The sequence below is a fragment of the Stegodyphus dumicola genome, chromosome 4, assembly GCF_044657685.1.
Source record: "Stegodyphus dumicola isolate Sdum_Otavi_A_Nest chromosome 4, ASM4465768v1".
Taxonomy (NCBI): domain Eukaryota; kingdom Metazoa; phylum Arthropoda; class Arachnida; order Araneae; family Eresidae; genus Stegodyphus; species Stegodyphus dumicola.
In genome coordinates, this window is record NC_140771.1 from 100938284 (window position 1) to 100960687 (window position 22404).

Genomic DNA, 22404 nt, shown 5'->3' on the forward strand with positions numbered 1-22404 from the left:
TAAAAAAAGCGTGATTGAGTGGTGTATGGAGAAACGTTTGATTGCGAGATCGTATAAATGCCCAATTTGTGAAACTGATAGGAAACAAGGTGCGTAGTTCCCCTTGCTCTGTGCTACGTTCTGATTGCATTTCTGTTTAGTACTAGTGTTAGCACATAGAAGATTTTCGTATAGGTCTTCAGTGACCGACGTGTTGTAAAACGGCCTTAGTGCATTTGTACCGATTTAATTTTATTTTTCGCGACTTCGATAATTTACAAGTGTGAACGAAGATGGCTTTTCTGCTGCAAATGTTTAAAGAATTCGCCAGGCTCTGAGAACTCAAGAAAACTTCTACCCTAAGCCCTGATGAAGCGCTTACGCTAAAGTTTCTGACCAAGATTATGTTCTTCCTGATGGATGACGGGACTGACTTTCAGTCCCGTCATCAGTCCCTGTGTCCAGGCTTCAATCTTCAGGATTTCCCGAAGCTGCATTCAGAGGAACAAGGACTGGAAGATATGGAGTTTCAACAAGTCAGAAATAAAAGGCCGTGCAGCGCCATCACCGGCGATGCGGAACCTAAAGCCAAATTTCAGAACAACATATATTCTGTCCTCCACGACGAAAGCGACTATAATCACGAACCGGAAGCTGAATCCTCTTCAGTGATACCTCAACCTAATAAAAAGCAGGGAAAGAAAAAACAAATCAAGCATAAACTTTCGGAATTGGCTAAAGAGTTAATTTCATTTGGAGCTCAAGCCAAGTGTAATTTACAGGAAAGCATTCCTGCTCCCAAGCCCGTGATGACGGAGAACGCTACGACCGCGCCGGCCAATCAGGAGAGCCCCAGCAAAGTCACCGTTCAACCAACCAATACAGAAGCTTCACAGGATGCCGTTATAGATGGATTCTAATATCCGCAACGTAAAGCTAAAATCCCGCCGATTACGGTGAAAGATGCTGATATCACATGGAAGCAGCTAATTAAGCTGTTAGACGACCATAAATGCAGGGTTATAATGCAAGCATGAAGGGAGATTATCAGTTTGACATAAAAGTCTCCACGACTGATTCCCACAGACAAATTACTGCTCTCTTCAACAGGAAAGGAATAAAATATTACTCGCATGTCTTACCAGACGAGAAAAAGATTAAAGTGGTAGTAAGAAGCATACCTTCTTACACTCCGCAGTTTGACGTAGGAGAAGCTCTTACTGAACTTGGATATCAAGTTGAAAACGTGATACAACTCACACGACGCAGAGGCCCAGACATAGTTAAAATGACCTTGTACTTGGTCTTTCTCCCTCGTAACGACAAAAGCAGGACAATTCATCAGCTTGAATATTTAATGCGTCTCAGAGTGAGTGTTGAGAGACACAAAGGAAGAAGAGGCCCTACGGAGTGCTATCGCTGCCAGGGTTTTTATCATGCACAAAGTACATGCAAACTCCCGCCTCGCTGTGTGAAATGCGGTGCCGACCATAAATCCAGGGAATGCACAAAACCCAGAAACGCATCCCACTTGCGCAAATTGTGGACTAGATCACGTCGCAAGCTATAGAGCTTGCAGTGCCTTTCCTAAATCTAAGCCGCAAAATAACAGACTATACTCAGAGCGAGTTATAATTAACAGCTCCCAGAAATTCCGCGGAAATTTCGCTACTTAATCAAAAATTCACGGAAGCCAAAGAAGTGATTACTAAGCTCACCGCTGCTCTAAATATGCTTAAGGACTTACAACCAACTAAATTGGTTGAAAATGTAGTCAGGCCCCAATCCAGCCAAAATGAATAATTTTTCTCGCAACTCGTATACACCGGTCAAAATCATGCTGTGGAATGCACAAAATTTAACAACGAAACTTCATGAATTCCAGGACTTTGTCAGAAGAGAGGATGTGGATATATGTTTAATCACGGAAACTCATGCTATTCAGAGTAAAAATCTTCGTATGGCAAACTTTATGTCCTTTAGATGCGATAGATGGCGCCACCGGGGCGATGGCGTTATCATTTACGTGAAAAGATCGTATGAGGCCTTTTTGATTAAAACAGACAACTCTAAGGCATTTGAAATGGTGAAGGTTCAAGTAAAGCTTCCCAGGCTTGGAAAAATTAACTTTTGTGCAATATATAACCCTCCAGACAATCAATTAACGGATAATATCCTTGATGAATTGCTTCTCAGCCAAGAACCCTGTATAATCGGGGGGTGATTGGAACTCGAAACATGTGGACTGGGGCTGTCACAGTACAAACAGAAATGACAAGGTAATTCATTAACTATGTGTATAATCAACCAGTTTATTTATTTATTCCTGAAGAAGCCACTTACTGCCCAAGCATCCCAGGCCGGCGTCACTATATTCTGGACTTTTTCCTCTCAACGGATAACATCCCTATTTCACTTGAGGTGCTTACTGATCTTTCATCAGATCACGTTCCTGTTATAACTAGAATAGGTGGAGCTCCCAAGACAAATCCAACTCCAAAGAAAATAGTGGACTGGAACCTATTTCACAATATCGCTAGTGCATCGAAATTCAGTTTAGGCACTCTTAAGATTAAACCAGACATTGACGCTGCAGTAAACATTTTTACCAATAAACTTCAGGAATTCCTTCAAAATGCAACTACAGAAATGGTGAACAATTATCTGGACGGCTCACTTCCTGCACGTATCCGAGCGGTTATTACTCAACGGAACAGACTTCGCAAACAGTACAGTAAGGATTGGAATCCGGCTATTAAGACGGACATAAATAGACTCACAAGGCAAATTAAAGCTCTCATCAGGGAGCACCGAAACGAAGTATGGAGATAGAAAATAGATAACTTAAATCTGGATGACGGTTCATTCTGGAACTTCGCTTGGAACCTGAAAAGAGTCTATCACCATTCTCAGCCAATCAAAACAACCCGCGGTTTTCCATATACCGATCAGGAAAAAGCGGACACTTTCGCAAAGCATCTAAGCGAGCAATTCACACCGAATGTAATTCAGAATAATAGTGGCTCTGATATTGACAACTTTGTTCAAGAATGGCTTGAGATTAGCACACAGAACAACACGATTAGGCTCACTACTCCTTTAGAAATAAAAGATATCGTCAAGAACACCAACTCAAAAAAGGCGCCTGGAAGTGATAAAATTACGAACAGAATGATGAAGAACCTGCCTCACTGTCTAATTACCAAGCTGACTAGCATCTACACTGCTTGTTTGACGCATTCGTATTTTCCAACCCCGTAGAAGCATGCAAGCATTTTTCTGATAAAAAAACCAGGCAAGCCTCCCGATGAACCGGCCAGTTACTGACCGATTAGCCTCTTGTCGACACTGGGGAAAATTCTTGAAAGAATCATTTACGAGTATAATAGAATTAAACCTCTCCTCGATATTCTGGCGGATGAACAACATGGCTTTCGAAGAGGACTATCCACTCTCATCAGTTAGTCAGAATTACTGAATATATTGGAGCGGCTATACATAAAAAAATAGTGCAGCTATTCTCATGCTAGACATGGCAAAAGCATTTGACCGCGTCTGGCATAGAGGACTTATTTTTAAGCTCATTAATTGGAATTTTCCTCGGGAAACTATTTTCATCCTCAACTCATTTTTGAACTCCCGAACTTTTTCAGTGCGGCAAGGAGATTCCAGTTCAAACCCACATCAAATTTACGCTGGTGTCCCACAAGGAAGTATCCTTGAACCAATATTTTATATTTTCTACGTAAATGACTTCACAAAATTCAGTCAAGACCCTAATATTAGGTTAGCATGCTACGCGGATGACACCGCCATCATCGCGAAGTCCAGACGACCAAACCACGCCTTGGAAAAGATTCAGCAGATTATTCCTAATATTGAAGCATGGTGTCAAAGATGGAAAATTCAGATCAATCCGGAGAAGTCAAAAGTTTTAGTTATCAGAAAATTCAAGACCACAGACCCCTCACCTGTAATGTTACGCTCCTCGGGAAAACAGTCCCTACTGTAAGTACGTCAAAATACCTAGGAGTCATTTTAAATCGGTCGTTTACCTGGATTGCACACATGAACAGTGTGTGTGAAAAAGCGTACGGCATCGTGAAAAAAGCTTTACCCATTAGTTTCTAAGGACTCTAGATTAAATCTTGCACGCAAAAGAAGTCTTTACACTGCAATTGTCAGGCCTGTTATCACATATGCCTCCCCGGCCTGGGCAAGTGCTAAGGCAAGTGAAATTCACCGGCTGCAAGTTCTGCAAAATAAGATCCTGAGAACCATCACGAACGCCCCATACTATATTAGAAATGAAGATTTACATCGCGACCTTCATATTGATTATATCAAAGACTACTTATCCAAGATAAATGGAAACTTTTTCAGGAAAGCAAAGACCAACAGTACAGCTAATTTTGGGTATATTCTGAGCTATGAAATCATCCCGGACGATTTGCTCATCCGACCTTATGCTGCTTACTCAATTAGGCAAGCCAATAATTAAGTGTTACTCTTCAGTACGATGTGTAGAGTTACTGGAGGCGAATGTAAGCATCGAATTACAAGGTTTGTTCGAATGCACTCGTGGTTTGCGAAGAGTAAATTGAGTATGTGTGGTGTTTTGTGAGTTACCTATTTGTGGTTTGGTAATTTTTACGATGATTTTATACGATGATTGATACGTATGATTTTATACGATCGGAATTACGTATTGCTAAAAATACGGTGACAGATTGGAAAGGTTTTTGTAGGGAAATGTATACATAGAGGTATGCTTGAAGAAGAATGTGGTGTTGGGTGGGGTGTTTGAAGGAGAATGTGATGGGGTGCAAAAGGAGAAGATTGAAGGTAAGTTTTATTTATTATTATTCACTTAAGTAAAATATTGGGTGCTTGTCAAATATAGCAATTTGGATGTTCCGTAGTTACTTTATTCCGGTAGCTTTATTTTCGTTTTGTGTAATTTTTCTGAATTTTTTTTTTTAAACTCGAATCAATGGAGTTAATTATGCGCTAGTTTCTGCAATTTTCCGATTTCTTTTAAGTGGAAACAGATTCCTGAGTATATGAGCAATGCCGAGTTCGTATAATTCTCTGATGTTTTTCAAGGGAAAATAGATCGATGTGTACATAGGCAAAGCCAATGTAGTGCGCGATGCTGAGTTTGGGGAATTCTCTAATTTTTTTAAGTGAAAATAGATCGATGTGTACATGGACAAAGCCAATGTAGTGCACAATGCCGAGTTTGTGCAATTCTCTGATTTTTTAAGTGAAAATAGATGGATGTGCACATGGACACCGAGTTTGTGCAATTCTTTGATGTTTTCCGAGCGAATACGGATCGTTGTGATGTACAGGAGAAAACGAGCTGGTGTGTGATGCCGAGCAGTAATGTAACTTTTTTTTATGGGCAATGTTTAACATATCGTTTGCATATTTTAAATTTGTATTGTTGTGTTAATTGTAAATGATATTTGAGACATCTTTTTTGTTATTTAAACTGTATTTTTAATTGTTTGGTTTTGATATGTTGATAATGATAAGACTTACGATAATTATCGATAGTCCGACGATCTTGAGTAGTAAAACTGTAAACTTTGTCGCTATAAGTAACGTTTACTTTATTATTTTAATGCGTAGTGTTTGGTGTCGTAATTGAACTTAATAATATGAGTTCATTGATAATATATGTGTGTGTGTATGTGAAGCATTGCTTAGTGCTCCAAATTTATAGTATTTATTTTCTTATATTATTTTCTTTCATTCTGAGAAATTTACGATTTTTTTTTTGATGCGATATCTGAGATACGATTTTTTTTTTCATTTATTAAAGCGTAGAATTCTAGTATGCCTACAGAGAATATTGCGTGATTTAGGAATTTTAGAAACTGATATAAAAGCTGTGTAATGATGTTCATATGCAATAAAAAATATTCTTCTTTTTTATTAATGTAAAGTTTAAAATTTTTAGAAAATAATGAAAATTGTCTAATTACTGTATGTAAGGAATTATGTCATTACGCAGCAATAAGTTAATTTGTAAAAATGATAAAATTGAAATGATCCATAATATGAATTCAAATTTAAAAAATACTTTTTTGTTTGTATAAATGCTAAAGCTTAAAAATCTTTGAAAATATTGAAGCTATATGAAATACAAGTATTAGAGACAACGGCTTTGTTTATCGTTTTAATAATTGGTAGAATTCGCTCACTGCATCATAGCAATTTTAAATATAAACAATTTATTGTACTTATTTTCAGTAACGGCTAAGCTTAAATGTTATAAATGTAAATTTAAAGTAAAGAATTTGATATTAATTTACAATAATAAATAATAAACAATTCATTATTGTTATTTTTAAAAGAAAATAGAAAGTACGCGTAGTGTAAATGCTAGAATAAATTGTGACGTCACAAGCTTGGTGCCACCCATTTATGGACGTCACACAGCTCCGCCTTTTCAACTTTGTTGATGCAGCCTATTCTGCGCTTTTACCATGAACTCAGTTAAAAGCAGAGAAAGCGAATCCGATCTCGCCGCGAATTGGCTACAATCACGGAGTATTATACTCCATGGCTACAATCAACAACAAGAACTAAGTAAACAACTGAATTGAGATGTTTTCCTTCTGCTTTTATAAGCTCTTTATTCGTGCGCGAGAACATTTTGGTATTTTCTCGAGGTTTTTGGAATGCAAAAGAGTACAGTTACGAGATATCTACGTATTTATTAATAATTGTTAAATGCACGTGCTCCTGTATTTTTACTTTTTCGGCGTAGCTTTCTCTTAAAACTAGTCACGCGTGCATTGCACGGGGAATTGAAACAATTTTAATCATAATTATAATAAAAATAGCAAATTAAATACAAAATCTGTAACAGTATATGTAATAAATACCTGACTTACATTATGATAAAATGTAGAACAACTTTCACTACCTATATGCTACGAAGACTGAAATATTATTTGTTCCCACCAAAGGAAAGTACGTGTGAAACTTTTGGATTAGAAGGTATCTCTCAAGGCCCAAGTGATGAAGGTTTTTAAGTAAAATTTATTAAATAGCTAAAGTTCTTTACATGTCATGAGCTATTCTCTTCTAACAGTTCCTTATCTCTAACACTTATTAATATGCATACTTCAGGCTCTGTTCTTAATACCTAAGGGTTAAATGAAAAGTCATTGTCATATTAATCGATCCTTTGATCAATTCATCTTTGTCGGTTCGTTTCTATCCACTTATGAACGTTATTAGTCAACTCTATTTGCAGGAAATAAACTGGGACACTTATGCAGGTTTAACAATAACATGAGCTATATTTTAATTTTGTAAATACAGTTTAACTTTTCACAAAGTATTGCTTTTATTCACATTACATCAAACGCACAAGTAAACGCACATTGCATCTCTCAGTTCCTAACCCCCCCAAAAAGAAACTAACTCTTCTCTCGGAATACAGCCAAACTAATTTCAAATTTCTTCTCACGAGCATGCCGTTCTTCTCGCATCAAGCACATTTCTTCTTCTCGTTGCCAGATTTCCCCCTCTCCTTTCAGATAAACTGTTTTTTCACACGAGCATGCCGTCCTTCTCGCATTAAGCACGCTTCTTCTTTTCGTTGCCAGATTTTCTCCTCTCTCCTTTCAGCTATAAGTCGTTGGCTTTCAGCTATAAGTCTGTTCTTCCGGCAGGTTTGGTCGGTAGCATAGAGTATGTGCATGACACGTCCCTGCCAAGAATGAAATTTGTCCTTTCTTTGGGACGTATTTCATTAATCAATATCCAAGCAAATTTTCTGTACATTACTTTTACACAATACCAACCTCGTACAGTATTAAAAAAAACAAAACAGAGCAAACAATGAATTATTACAATCATACAAATAAACAAAGAAAAAGAAAAAAACAATCAAATTATATTAATCATATCATATTTGATCCAGACGTGAGAGTGCATCTGCACTTTGGTGCTGGATCCCTGGCCTATGAGTAATCCGTAAGTTCCATTTCTGCAATGGTGCAATGCCACCTCGTCAATTTGGGACTTCGAGGAGTAGTTTCATTCAAATATCTGAGAGGGTTGTGATCCGTTATAATTTCTACCTGAGCCCCATAGATCCATTTATCAAATTTATTCAGGCCAAATAAGACTGCCCAAGCTTCCTTCTCAATGCTTGCCCAATTTTTCTGAGTTTGAGAAAGCTTTTGACTTGCAAATGCAATAGGACAATAGTTACCACTCTCGTCTATCGGGGTTAAACAGCAACCTACCGCCAAATTGGATGCATCACAATGGATCTGAAACGGCTTTCCTATATTTGGTGTGGCCAGAGATGTCACTTGGCACAAAGTATCCTTTAATTTGTTAAAAGCATTCTGTTCCAACTCCCCCCTCAGAACAATATTGGCTTGCCTCTTCTTCGTCAACTCTGTCAATGGTGCCGATATTTCTGCGTAACTGGGAATATAAGATCGATAAAATCCCATTAATCCTAAAACCGATCTCACATCTTTTTTTGTGACTGGCCTGACGAGTTTTCTAATTGCTTTGACCCTTTCTTCATCAGGACCATGCTTGCCTCCTCCAATTATATGCCCCAAATATTTGATTTTTTTAGCTGCAAAAGTACATTTGTCCAAACGTACAGAAAATCCTAATTTTTCTAAAGTTTCCAGAACCAGAGAAATGCGTTTCAAGTGTTCCTCAAATGTTTTCGAGAAAATCACCACATCATCTATATATGCCTGAGCATAATCACTATGACTCTGGAAAGCACAAATGATTTCCTTCTGGAATATCTCTGAGGCTCCTGATAAGCCGAAAGGCATTGTTCTCCACTGGTAGACTCCATTACATGTTGCAAATGCAGTCAAAGGGTTGCTCTTTTCATCCATTCGGATTTGCCAATACCCTTTTCGAAGGTCGATGCTTGTCAGCCAGTTTGCTGCACCCGCCACAAAAATCAATTCCTGCATGTCTTTCATGGGAAATGTTGTAGTTTTCGTTACAGCATTCAATGATCTAAAATCTATACACATTCTAACTGTAGCATCTTTTTTTGCCACACAAACTATAGGATGAGCAATTTCTGACTCAGAAGGTTCAATTAATCCTAATTCTAGCAACTCACGTATCTGCTCATCTACTGCTTTGCGGTATGCCATGGGTATTCCATAGCAGTGGGGTTTCTTCCTAATAGCAGTAGGAATAAGTTCGATTTTGTGTGTACCTACTCGTGCTGGTTGCACTGAACGTGTAAATAATGTTTGATATTTCCTCAGTAGCCCTAAAAGTTTACTCCTTTGGACTGAATCTAAATTAGACATTTCTAATCCTTCCAGAGATTCAGAAAAACTCTTTTCTCCCTTGTTGACAGGTATAGATTCAATTTCCCCAAACTCTTCTTCCCCCTCCAAGATAACATTTACTGCTTGGGATCTAACTACATAAGGTCTAATCTTATTCTGATGGACATGTCTTTTGGTCCCATCGGGCATTTGTACTACAAATGAGTGAGAACTTCTCTGTTCCAATATATTTGTAGGACCCTGCCACCTAGAACAAAGCTTGTTATTAGATCCGGGAATCAAGACTATCACCTTATCTCCCAACTTAAATGTTTTTATGGTAGACCTTAAATTATGATAGTGTGCTGTCCTCTCTTGTTGAATTTTAGCTGTGAGCTTTGCCTGCTCCGCTGCCTTCTCAAACCTAGCCTTTAGATTTTGTAAATATGTATAAACAGGAGTTGCATCTAATTGTAAATTTTCATGTTTCCCTGTCCATGACGATTTTAATATCGACAGAGGTCCCTGAGGTGTCCTGCCAACAGTTTTAATTGGTCTAGTCAACTGGCACTCTTTACATGCCTCGCAAAATTTCTGAACGTCTAACCTCAGACCTTCCCAATAAAAAGAGTATCTAATTCTCTCCACAGTTTTCTTTACCCCCATGTGGCCACTAAACACCGAGCAATGTGCTAACTGCAAGACTTCCTCCCTTCGACTCTTAGGTACAACTAATTGCCCCACACTTTCCCCAAGAATTTTGTCCTTATGAAAGAGAAAGTTATCCACTGTATAATAATTCCCCTTTCCTTTCTGAGCATTCTCCCATGCTCCTACCAGAAATTCACAAGTCTCCTGCTCTCTTCTAAATACATCCGCTGTACATAGTCTTCCTGGCTGAGGTTCTTGGCTATCACTTGATTCCATCTTCCCTTTCTCATTGAGATTCCTTCCCATACTAGCGTTTCCTTCTAGTTTCCCCGTGTTTACCTTCACAGACTTTTCCTTTTTGCTAACCTCTGGGATGTTTGTGGTTTCTTCAGGTAAGTTTTCCACCCCTTCACCTGTGTCATATAACCGACCTCCTAACATGGTGAATACTTCCGGAGGAAGCAACACATCCTCTGCCAGCGATTCTGCAACTGCACACAAAATCTCTTGATGTGTAACATTGGCACTTTCTCCTACAGTAATACTCAGTGGAATGCTTACCAAAGGGCATTTAACAGCTGAACCAAATATACCTTTCAAATATATACTAGATCCTTCCTTCAGTTGGAGACTTTCGGTTAACTCTTTCTTAACCACCGTAATTTCTGTGCCTGAATCAACGAGGACCTTCCCTATTGTTCCATTCACACTAATAGGAACCCTTTTCAACTCACACAGCTTATAGTCGTTTACATCCCCTGACTTCCTCAAAGGATCCACACGAGCTACCACAACTTTGTCCTTTAGGATATTATTATCCTGATCTTTCTTTACACAGTTTACCCTGGCTTTATCCTTTTCCTCATTTCTGTTATACTGCCTAGAACCTTTAATCTGAGGACAGTGCCTTTTAAAATGTGAAGCTGAACCACATACAAAACATGTTAAACCTTTAACGTTCCCCGTGGTTTTCCCTATGGTTTCTGACGTATGCCGACTGCCTCGTCTTTCTTCGACCTTAGGTTTCTCACCTATTGCCTGATTTAAAATCTTAGTTTCACAAGCTTCCCTACGTACGTTGTAGAATATGTCACACTCCTTTCCAAGCTCTCTTGGCTTGAACCACGAGTCTCCCTGCCTTATACCTATGTGTACTGCAGTTTCCGTATCAAGGGTCTGGTAGATTTTGTCCGCTACCACCAACTGATTAAGACCTTCAAAGTCTGTCACCCTCCTTGATTTCACATAATTTTCCCACATGGCAGTAACTCTAGTAGAAAACTGGCCAAAGGTTTCTTCTGAACTTTGTCTTGCCTTTCTGAAATTCTCCAGGCATACCTGAGGTGAAGGTTTAAATTCTTTCAACACAGTTTCCTTTATTTCCTCATAATTCCCATACTTATCCTCGCTTATCAATGTTAATAAATTTGCCGCTTTATCTCCCAAAAGGTAAATCAAAATTTTGGCCTTATGCTCATCAGGGACACTTTCATTGACATAAGCTCTTTCTAAACTGGAAGAGAAATAGTCCCAGCCATCTGCTTTACTTGGAACCTTTACTGTCAATAATCTGATTGTCCTCGTTAACTCTTCTACTGATCTTTTCTCCCCCCGTTCGGGTGTAGTACTCCTATTCGAGTAACGACCCTGGCAATCTACCTTATACTTCTCAATGGCAATCCGCTCCTCTGCCTCTAACTTTAGTTTATATTCCCTTTCCTTCTCCTCCTTTGCCTCCCTATCTGTAATGATAACACTCAAAAGATCCTTTGCTACCTGCTCCTCATAGCTTTCACTAGCAAGAATCTTTTCCCTCAAGTCCAAAATCCTAAATGTAGGCAACACTTCAACACCAAACTCTTGTGCAAGGGCGACTAGATCAGCCTTTCTAGATTTGGCCAAAAATGACATTATGCGACTTTATGTTCAACTTAATTAAAATAACAGAAAACTAAAACTAAATTTCCTTACATAAAATTATACATTAAGTTAAATCCTTAACTGCTGTTGAATCATAAACACATGGTATCTGCATTAAGTATGCACAACATCCAAATACTCAATAAATAAAAAAAACATGTATGTTTATATATAAGCATATGAAAATTAATGCAATCATATCTCAAATAAAACACAAGCATTACTTAAATTAATGATCATTCAGTCATATAATAAAAGATAAATGTACTTGCAAGGTAATTCAAGTCTCATATGATAATAACACTGATAATTTTTGTCTTCTAAAATACTTTTTCAAGTGTACCTTTACATTAACAGCAAATTTTTCATAAACACAAAAACATAAATAAATCACTTAACGAGAGAACCTGGTAGAAGATAACTATTCCACTTAATAAGCTTCGCAGCATTCGTAAGGAATTCACTTGAGCTTTTTCCGAGTTGACAAATATACATCCGACCAGCTGCCACCACTGTCCTATTAATCGATCCTTTGATCAATTCATCTTTGTCGGTTCGTTTCTATCCACTTATGAACGTTATTAGTCAACTCTATTTGCAGGAAATAAACTGGGACACTTATGCAGGTTTAACAATAACATGAGCTATATTTTAATTTTGTAAGTACAGTTTAACTTTTCACAAAGTATTGCTTTTATTCACATTACATCAAACGCACAAGTAATACATTGCATCTCTCAGTTCCTACCCCCCCCAAAGAGCATGCCGTTCTTCTCGCATCAAGCACATTTCTTCTTCTCGTTGCCAGATTTTCCCCTCTCCTTTCAGATAAACTGTTTTTTCACACGAGCATGCCGTCCTTCTCGCATTAAGCACGCTTCTTCTTTTCGTTGCCAGATTTTCTCCTCTCTCCTTTCAGATATAAGTCGTTGGCTTTCAGCTATAAGTCTGTTCTTCCGGCAGCTTTGGTCAGTAGCATAGAGTATGTGCATGACAGTCATTGTCTATAAAATGGCTTTTTGATCGTAATGAACTTTCAGTTGCTAGCAAAAAAATTATTTACAAGGAACGTCCTAAAGTTGAATTCCCTGCCCCATCCTGAAAAGCAAGCTAAACTTTATTATTTTAGAAAGTTTTGAGAGACCAAAAATGTGAGTAACTGTAAAACAAAGCAGTAAAACTTAAATTAAAAAGCATTGTAATTTTCCCTTCGCTAATGAAATCGAGTGAAAATTTGTGTGTACCCATTGTGGTGTAGTGTTAATGCTTCAACGGTGTGGTGTAGAACTGCAATGAAAACTCTAATGATGGAAAACCGCATGAAAATTTTATTGAACGCCCAAAATAAAAGGCTGCGTGCAATCAACAAGAGAAAAACCTTGTGGTGTTGCGTGACCCCAACCTACACGCAACAATAGTAGTGACTGCTATGAACTGGAAAGTACACAAAACTCTTAAGAAGGGTTTAACTCCCTTTTTATTCTACTTTAGAAGTTACAGATGCGTGCACTTGACGCTCACAAACTACGCCGACCCGGCGGTAAAATAAAAATAGGAAACTAAAAATGAATAATAACAAGTTACTACCTACGAGGTTCTCTAAACGTAACTAACCTAACCGCGTTCTAAGATACAGCTGATATTTCAGCAAACTTTCTGAATATTAAGTTGAAAGATTCAACGAGGCAAGCACACAGGCCGAAACGCGCGGTTCTTCAATTTCTACCTAGCAACCTTCACGCTCGTGAAGCAAGAAAGCACACCTACAAACTCGTTTCCCTTCTATTTAACTCAAAATACTTCTGCTTAAAATTTGAATACTTTGCGCGTTCTACTAAAATTTACATACTCTGGCATTGGCAATTCCAGGGGAAAGTAAGGCTTGACAGGAAAGATAGTTTACACTTAAAATAAATGTTAGTTAAAATAAATATAAACCCTACATTTGCAGCTGCCAGAATTTGGTAAACTTGGAAGCAGGTCCTAGAAACGACCTGTTGAAAAGTTTCCATATTTTGAACTAAAATTCAAGAGCCTCGTTTACATAAAACAAACTGTTTTCTCACAAATTAGAATAAATTTCTGTAGATAATCATTTTACCCTCTCTTCTTACAGCAACCTTTTCTGGACTTCAGCAATCAATCTGTTCTCTTCCTTCCAGCATCTGGAAGGAATAAGTATCAGTATATTTCTAAATACATTATAACTTACACTTTCTTGACACTGAATAAAGTTTTTGTTCGTTTTATTTTTCTTAATTACTGGTTAATTCACATTCATTCAAGTATTCAAACATGAATTTAACTTTACCCTGGCTTTCCACCATGTGTGGTGTCAAACGGGAATATTCGTGTTTTAGTATTGCAACACTTCCCCTAACCACAATGATTTGTTAGAATTCAACGACCAAATAGACACACCTTACTCGACATTCTAAAACTCGATGAGCTATTTTAACATTCTTAAAATTCAAGTGTAGGTGGAGAACCCTACAAAACACATTCATTCTAACTTCCCCCTCATTCATCTTTAGACATGCAGGCTTTCGCTCTAAAGCATGATTTTATCTGCTGTTTAATACTTAAACTTTAATTCATTTCTTTCGAGTATTTACTTTTAGCATCTAAAATTTTATGCTTCTAGACTAAATTCTATTTTACATAACTTTCAAGTATTTACGTATATTTACAAAATTCTAATACATATGAATTTTACAATTTACCATAAATTGAATAAGAGAAAAATAAATTTTTACTTCACGCATTCTTCGCCAAGCTGGCGGCACTGAAGCTAAATTTCTCATTAATACAAGAATACGAAGTTATTTTACTTTCGGCCAAATTTTGGCTTTAACATACAGAATTAGTCATTCGACCAACAGAAACTGCTTGTTCTTAGATTTTATACTTAAAGAAAATAATACTTTTTGCCTTAGCTAAATAAAGTAAAACAAAACTAAGTCTCAACCGAGACAAATTGACTTCCGTCAAAACATAGAACTTCGTATTTACGCATAACATTTCGGAACAAAAGAAAAATTTATAGAAGATTTTAACTTATCTTTGAGTTTCCGATGATTGGAACTCCGACATCCTCTTCTGGCAGAACTGCTCCCACGTTATGGAATTCATCGAAGTCAGTCGTCTCCTTTGTGTTTTTCGTGTTTCGTCCATGTTGATTTTTCTTTTTCGCTCTCTGTATGCAGGCCTCTTGGAGTGGTAGTCGTCGGGATCCTGTCTTTTCCGTTTTCCCCTGGACGGCTGGTCTTGGCGTCCTCCGGTCTGGAATCGTGCTTGAATTTCTTCTGTTGGTGGTGGTCTTTTCGTTCCTCCTGCTGTCTTTTCGTTCTCGTGAACGGCGGCCTTGTTTGCTCCTGATTATCTGGCCCTGGAAGTGTTTTCCTCGATGCAGAATTTCTACTGCGATACGTTGTAACTGATCTTTTCCCCTTTACCAAAGATTCTTTACACGGCGGCGTTGCTTTCTTGTATTTCTTAAATGCTGGAGTCTGAACGTTTTCCTTTCTTCTTTTCGGTACCGTCGCATGACTTGTAGAAGGGCTAGGTTTCTCTTCAGTTCTCTGCTTCTTGGGTGGGAGCGGGTGACGTTACTTCTGAACCTTCCACTTCTTTTACGCTTGAGTCCTGCAAGAAACTTTTAAGGATTTCAAAATCATTTTGATTATAAGATTTTTTCACCTGGTCGGGACTTGCTTTACAGATTTCCCCTCTCTTGTTCTTAAGGTACAATACGACTCCCTTGATTTCCTGAATTACATAGGGGCCTTCAAATTTTGGAGCTAACTTTGCAGTAAAATTGTCTGGGGCACTTGATAAAGAAAATTTCCGCTTCAACACTTTATCCCCCAACTTTAAAATCTGCTTCACGGCGTTTTCTATCATAGTATAATTTCTGTCTATTTCTTGCCGTATCCGAGCTTTTAACCGCCTGATCAATGAGTTTTGCACATCTTTTTGTTTGAACTCTTGCTCTCTTTGTTGCACAAAAAATAATTTATCTAGTGGCGTAATTAACTTCCGTCCTAAAAATAATTCTGCTGGAGTTTTCTCCGTAGTATCGTGATTTGCTGTTTTTAAAGCATAAGCTAACTCATTTATGTAGCCATCCCAGCGCTTGTGATGTGTGGTAACGTAACTTCGAATTATTTTTACAATATTTTTATTAACTCTTTCTGCTATGTTTGCCTGTGGTCTATACGGAACCATTTTGATATGGCGTATGCCAAGTCCAGTGCAAATGTTTTCAAATATTTGGCTAACGAATTGTTTACCGTTATCGCTAATGACTTTTATCGGTGCACTGTATTTTAAAATGTATCTGTGTAAGAATGCATCTGCGACTGTTTTGGCTGACGCGCGTTTAAGTGGAACAATTTCTGTCCATTTTGAAAAATGATCTACAATTACTAAAAGAAAACGATTTTTATTTAACTCACTCTGAGGGAAAGGACCAAGAAGAGCTATGCCTAAAATTTCATTCGGAAATGTAGCGCGAATGCTATTTAAGTACCCGGTCGGGCTGTAATTAATATCATTTATTAACTGACATTGATTGCAGGACCTGACATACGCAGTTACTATTTTGTATAATTGCGGGAAATATACCGTTTCGCGTACCCTTTTTAAAGTCTTTCTGACCCCTAAATGACCCGCTGTTTTCGCGTCGTGTAATTCCTTCAAAATGCTTAATCGAAGCGAGGCTGGGATGACTGGTTTGTATTCGAAATTTTCGTTTGTTGTTTTCGTATAAAATAATAAATTGTCTATTATTTCATAGTTTTCTACTCTATTTCTTATTGAATCGATATCTGTGTGTTCAACGTTTTCGAGGTCTTTCAAATATGCATAGATACTTCCAAATTCAGGATCAGATTTCAATTCAGCAATAATTGTTTCTCTAGAATCTAAAATTTTTGAAGTCAACACAGCGCATTTGAGTTCATTGCCTTCATCGTCCAGTTTTATACGAGATAGTGCGTCAGCTACATTGTTTTCCTTACCCGGTTTATATTTAATTATGAGGTTATACTCTTGAAGTTTTAAAGCCCATCTTATTAACCTGGGCGTTAGGTTTTTCCCCGAGTAAAGTCTACCAACAGCCGCATGATCCGGAAAAACTGGTACTGGCGCTTTGCCGAAATAAACTCGAAATTTGTGTACAGCCATTAATACGGCTAATATTTCTCTCTGTGTAGCTGCATAATTCCTTTGCGTAGGGTTCAAAGTTTTACTAAAAAATCCCAAAGGATGGCCATTTTGCATGAGAACAGCACCTACAGCATAGTCCGACGCATCTGCTGCAATTTCCAAGTTTTCGCCCGCCTGCGGGAATTTCAAAACAGGGGCATTGATGAGCGCTTCTTTTAACCTTTCAAATGCAGTATTTGCTTCTGCTGTCCACGTGAATTTACTTTTCTTTCTTTTAATTACTAACAAGGGTTCCACAATATTAGCAAAATCTTTTATGAACGACCGATAATAAGAACATAACCCAAGGAAAGAAGAAAGTTTCTTGGCGGTGTTGGGAGGTGGGAAATTATTGATGGCTTTTATTTTTGAATCCTGAGTTTCTATACCCTTTTGCGAAATTTTATAACCCAGATATTTAAGTTCTTTAGTTGCGAACTTGCATTTTGATGCGTTAATTGTAAGACCGGCCTCTTTTAATAATTTAAAAACCTCTTCTAAGTCTTTAGTATGTTGTTCCAACGTACTACTCGTTATAATTATATCATCTAGATAGATTAAAGTCGATTTTCCTAGGACAGGCTTTAGAACAATGTCCATAGCTCTCTGGAATGTTGACGGGGCCCCACACAACCCAAAGGGCATGCGTAAAAATGCATAAGTGCCCGATTTTGTTATAAACGCGGTTTTATGTATGTGTTCGGGTCTCATAGCTGTTTGATAGTAACCCAGACGTTAAGTCCAACGTAGTCATGTATCTCGTAGACTTAATCTTTCTAATAATTTCCTCTATAACCGGCAAAGGGTAAACTGGGAACTTAGTAACACTATTAAGCTTTCTGTAATCGATAGCAAATTTCCAAGCCCTTTTATCCGAAGGAGGAAACTCATTCTTTTTCCTACATAGTACGACTGGACTCGCGAACTCACTATTTATGGGCGTTATTATTTGGTTCTTTAACATTTCCTGAATGTGTTCTTCGATGATTTGCTCTTTGTGTTTATCATAGCGGTAAGGTTTAGTCCTACAGGTTTTGTCGGCAGTTTGTTAACTGTATATCATGCGTAACAATTTGACAGTTACCAGGCCGTTCTGAAAACAAATTCGAAGTAATACTCACCACTTGCTGGATGGCTTGACTTTCATGGTCATTCAAATGGCTAAGGTCGACTTGCGGTTGTTCCACTGGCTCCACCACCCTCCAATCCATCTCCAGCACAATAGAACTTTCCTGAAAATTCAGTTTGGCCTTCATAAATAATTAAAATAAGTGGACTTTGCAAATTTTTTACTACAAAAATTAATACTTTAAGGCTTTCGTTTTTAACCTGTATTTGTAATGATAATTTGCCAATACATTGACAAGTTTTTCCTTGAGCTGCTATGATTTCTGTGTTTTTATTTTTAAATAATCGTAACCTATTAAAATTCTTAAAAAAAGTATCACTCATAAAATTACCTTCTGCTCCTGTATCGATGAGGGCTTCTACTGTTACATCGCCAACCAGGACTTGTATAATCGGTAATTGTGAGTTTTTTACGACGACCGTATTTAAGTATCTTCTTGAGGTTTTTTTTAAAGTTCCGGGGTCTGGACCCTCGCTTTTACAGGCCCCTCTACTCGTTTAAAGCTTTCCTTTCAACTTCTGCCTTCTGGGTACGCGGACGGTTGTTTTCAAATTTCCTTTTTGGGCCTTGACCTTCGAGCTTCGATGAGTTAGCTTTACAGCTCTTTCCCCCATAAGAGCGATTTGCGTTTCTGGTCTGCTCATTTGAAGATTGCCTTCGGAGACCTTGAGAATGCGATGCCCCTCTAGCTTTTTCCGCTATTCTGCGATTTTGGAACTTGACCGCCAACTCGAAGAGTTCCTGCAATGTGCTTGGGTTTCTTATTTCGAAGTAATCTTGAACAGCAGGTAGAAATCTTGGTAAGATTATTTCAATAATCTCCGCGTCGGGTTTCTTCCCATACAGCATATCCGTCAGTTTAATTTTTCGCAGAATAAAGTCCGTCAACTCTTCTATATTCCGTTGATAAAAACTATACAGTTCGGCTTCTAGCTTTGCTCGGTCTTTCACTATGGGGAAAGCCTTTAATAATGATTTCTTGAAATTTTCAAAGGTATATGTTTGACCTCCGAATTCCCCTAATAAAAATTTACCTATATTTTTCCAGCATAGCGAGGCCTGTCCTTTTAGTGCAGATGTGGCAATGGCAACTTTTTGTCTTTCAGGCACAGGGTAGAGCTGGAAATGGTTTTCGAGAACTTCTAAGAATATTGCCACCGAATTTTTTCCGTCGAAATTGACGTTTGGCTTGATTGATGCTATCATCGTCTGGACCAGGTATCCAAATCCTTCCAATTGGCTTGCCATTTCTTGATGTTGGACTTGTCCAGGACCTTCCACCCAGTTTTCGGCCATTTCAGTTCGACAAGTGTTCGTGCGCCAATGTGGTGTTGCGCGGCCCTAACCTACACGCAACAATAGTAGTGACTGCTATGAACTGGAAAGTACACAAAACTCTTAAGAAGGGTTTAACTCCCTTTTTATTCTACTTTAGAAGTTACAGATGCGTGCACTTGACGCTCACAAACTACGCCGATCCGGCGGTAAAATAAAAATAAGAAACTAAAAATGAATAATAACAAGTTACTACCTACGAGGTTCTCTAAATGTAACTAACCTAACCTCGTTCTAAGATACAGCTGATATTTCAGCAAACTTTCTGAATATTAAGTTGAAAGATTCAACTATTTGCCGAGGCAAGCACACAGGCCGAAACGCGCGGTTCTTCAATTTCTACCTAGCAACCTTCACGTTCGTGAAGCAAGAAAGGAAACCTACAAACTCGTTTCCCTTCTATTTAACTCAAAACACTTCTGCTTAAAATTTGAATACTTTGCGCGTTCTATTAAAATTTACATACTCTGGTATTGGCAATTCCAGGGGAAAGTAAGGCTTGACAGGAAAGATAGTTTAAACTTAAAATAAAGGTTAGTTAAACTAAATATAAACCCTACAACCTATTTCTACCTTTTTTTTTTCAAACAAATTCCAATATCTCTGCAATTACCGTGCGAGAGCCATACGTGGCTCTCCAGCCTGCGTTTGAAAATATTCATCTTATGCTCTCGAGACATCCTTGTCCATATTATTAATCTTCAGTTTCTTCTTTCTTTATGCGATCTTATCACAACTCCTATGACTATGGAAGGAAAAATTCTAAATACTTTTCACTACTTTCAAAATACAAGTGGTAACCATTTAAGTGATAATAGAGAAGCCAGTTACATTACCCTGCACTTATTTCTAGATGACATAAACGCAAAAATACAACAAAAGTACTCTAATGTCTGCCTCATACAGAGTACATTCCTCAACTTTTATAAAATGCTGACTACAAAAGCATGCAAAAACTACAACTTTTACAAAATGCTAACTACAAAAGCATACAAAAACTACAACTTTACAAAATGCTAAATAATATTTAAGATAAAACATTTAATTCTAACAATTTTTGAAAATGATTATAATTCCAAAACGCTACAAAAATCATTTTCACTAATTTTTAACTTACCTTGTATCCACTAGTGATATCCAGTCACTAGATAAGGGACGACTCAAGCCATCTGCATTACCGTGTAATTTGGCTGGCCTATGAACAATTTCAAAGTTGTACTGCTGGAGACACAATGCCCAGCGAGTCAAACGAGAATTTGATCCCATTATTTTGTTAAGAAAAGTTAACGGATTATGATCCGTCTGGATCTTGAATTTTTGTCCGTCTAAGTAATGATTTAGTTTCTTCAGTCCATAAATAATGGCCGCTAGTTCTCTTTCAATGATGCTATAATTTCGCTCCGCTTTAGTAAACGTTTTGCTAAGATACAGTATAGGGTATTCCTTCCCATCTTGAATTTGAGACAACACGATACCTGCACCATATAAGCTGGCATCTGTCTGCATAAAAAATTCTTTAGAATGATCATGTGCAAATAAAACCGGACTTTTTACTAGTTTGGTCTTCAGTTTATTGAAAGCCTCGTCGCACTCTTTTGTCCAAATCACTTTTTCTTTTTTGTTTTTCCCCTTCAAAACCGTTTGTCAAAGGTGCTGGAATACGCGCTTAGTCTTTTATGTACCTTGCATAGTAGCCCACAGTACCAAGGTAGCTTCGCATCTGTGTTTTAGTAATCGGAAAATCTCTGATTGCCTTGAATCTTAGCCTCACTAGGTGACCTTTTCCCAGACCCTACTTCATGACCCAGAAATTTCACATGGTCTTGGGCGAATTTGAATTTCGAGGGCTTAAGAATAAATTTAGCCTCCTCAAGGCGACCTGAAACCACATCCAAATCCTTCATATACCTATCCTAAGTCGGCGGAAAGACTGCGATGTCGTGAATATACGGTAAAACAAAACTGTCCAGCCCTCCTTAAACTTGAGCGACCAAATTACAAAAATAGAAAGGCGCATTTAAAAGCCCAAACATCATTTTCTTCGAAATGAAAGATCCAAAAGGCGTCACAAATGCGGCATACCTATGTGCACGCTCTGTAAGTGGTATCTGAAAGTATCCTTTGGTTAGATCCATAATTATGATAAATGGAGCTGCGCTGACTTTTTCTACCACTTCTTCAACACTGGAAAGAGGGAAAAATTCGGTCATAGTTTTTGAATTTAATTTTCTACAGTTTATACAAGGACGAGAATCTTTTTCTGGGACCTCTAGTAAGATCATAGGTGAAGCATAATCAGATTGCCCGACTTCTATGACTCCTAACTCAAGCAACCGCCTCATTTCCTCTTTTAAGATGTCGGTTTGTCTCGCCGACATTCGGTAAGGCCTGAGTCTCATCCAATAATTTAATATTGTTACGGAATTGGTATTTAAATAGCTTATGTTAGTTGAATTGTAAATTAAATGGATTTTATTTCCCGCGCAGTGCAGCGCGTGACGAATATTAACAGAAAGCTAAGCCGGAAAATTGAAAATACAAGAGCGCGTGCATGTAACATTTAATAAATATCTCTTTTTGATTTCGAGAAAGTACTAGAAAATTCTCGCGCGCGATTTTAAAATCTTATAAAAGGAGGAAAACCTCTCAGTTCGTGGTAGTTATTTAGTTTGCTGTTGTTTAGAAAACTGCTCTTGTTGACTGTAGCGAATTCACGGATTAGCTTTCTTTAGCTGTTTTGAATTAACATTTGTTGAACTTTTGAGTAGTTGAAAGATAACTACTGTGAGATATTGTAATACTGAAAGAATATCTGAGGGAACTTAAGCATTTTTTTATTGTGATAATAATAAAATTTTGTCCATTTTTCATCGGACTTGTGCATTCAATTCA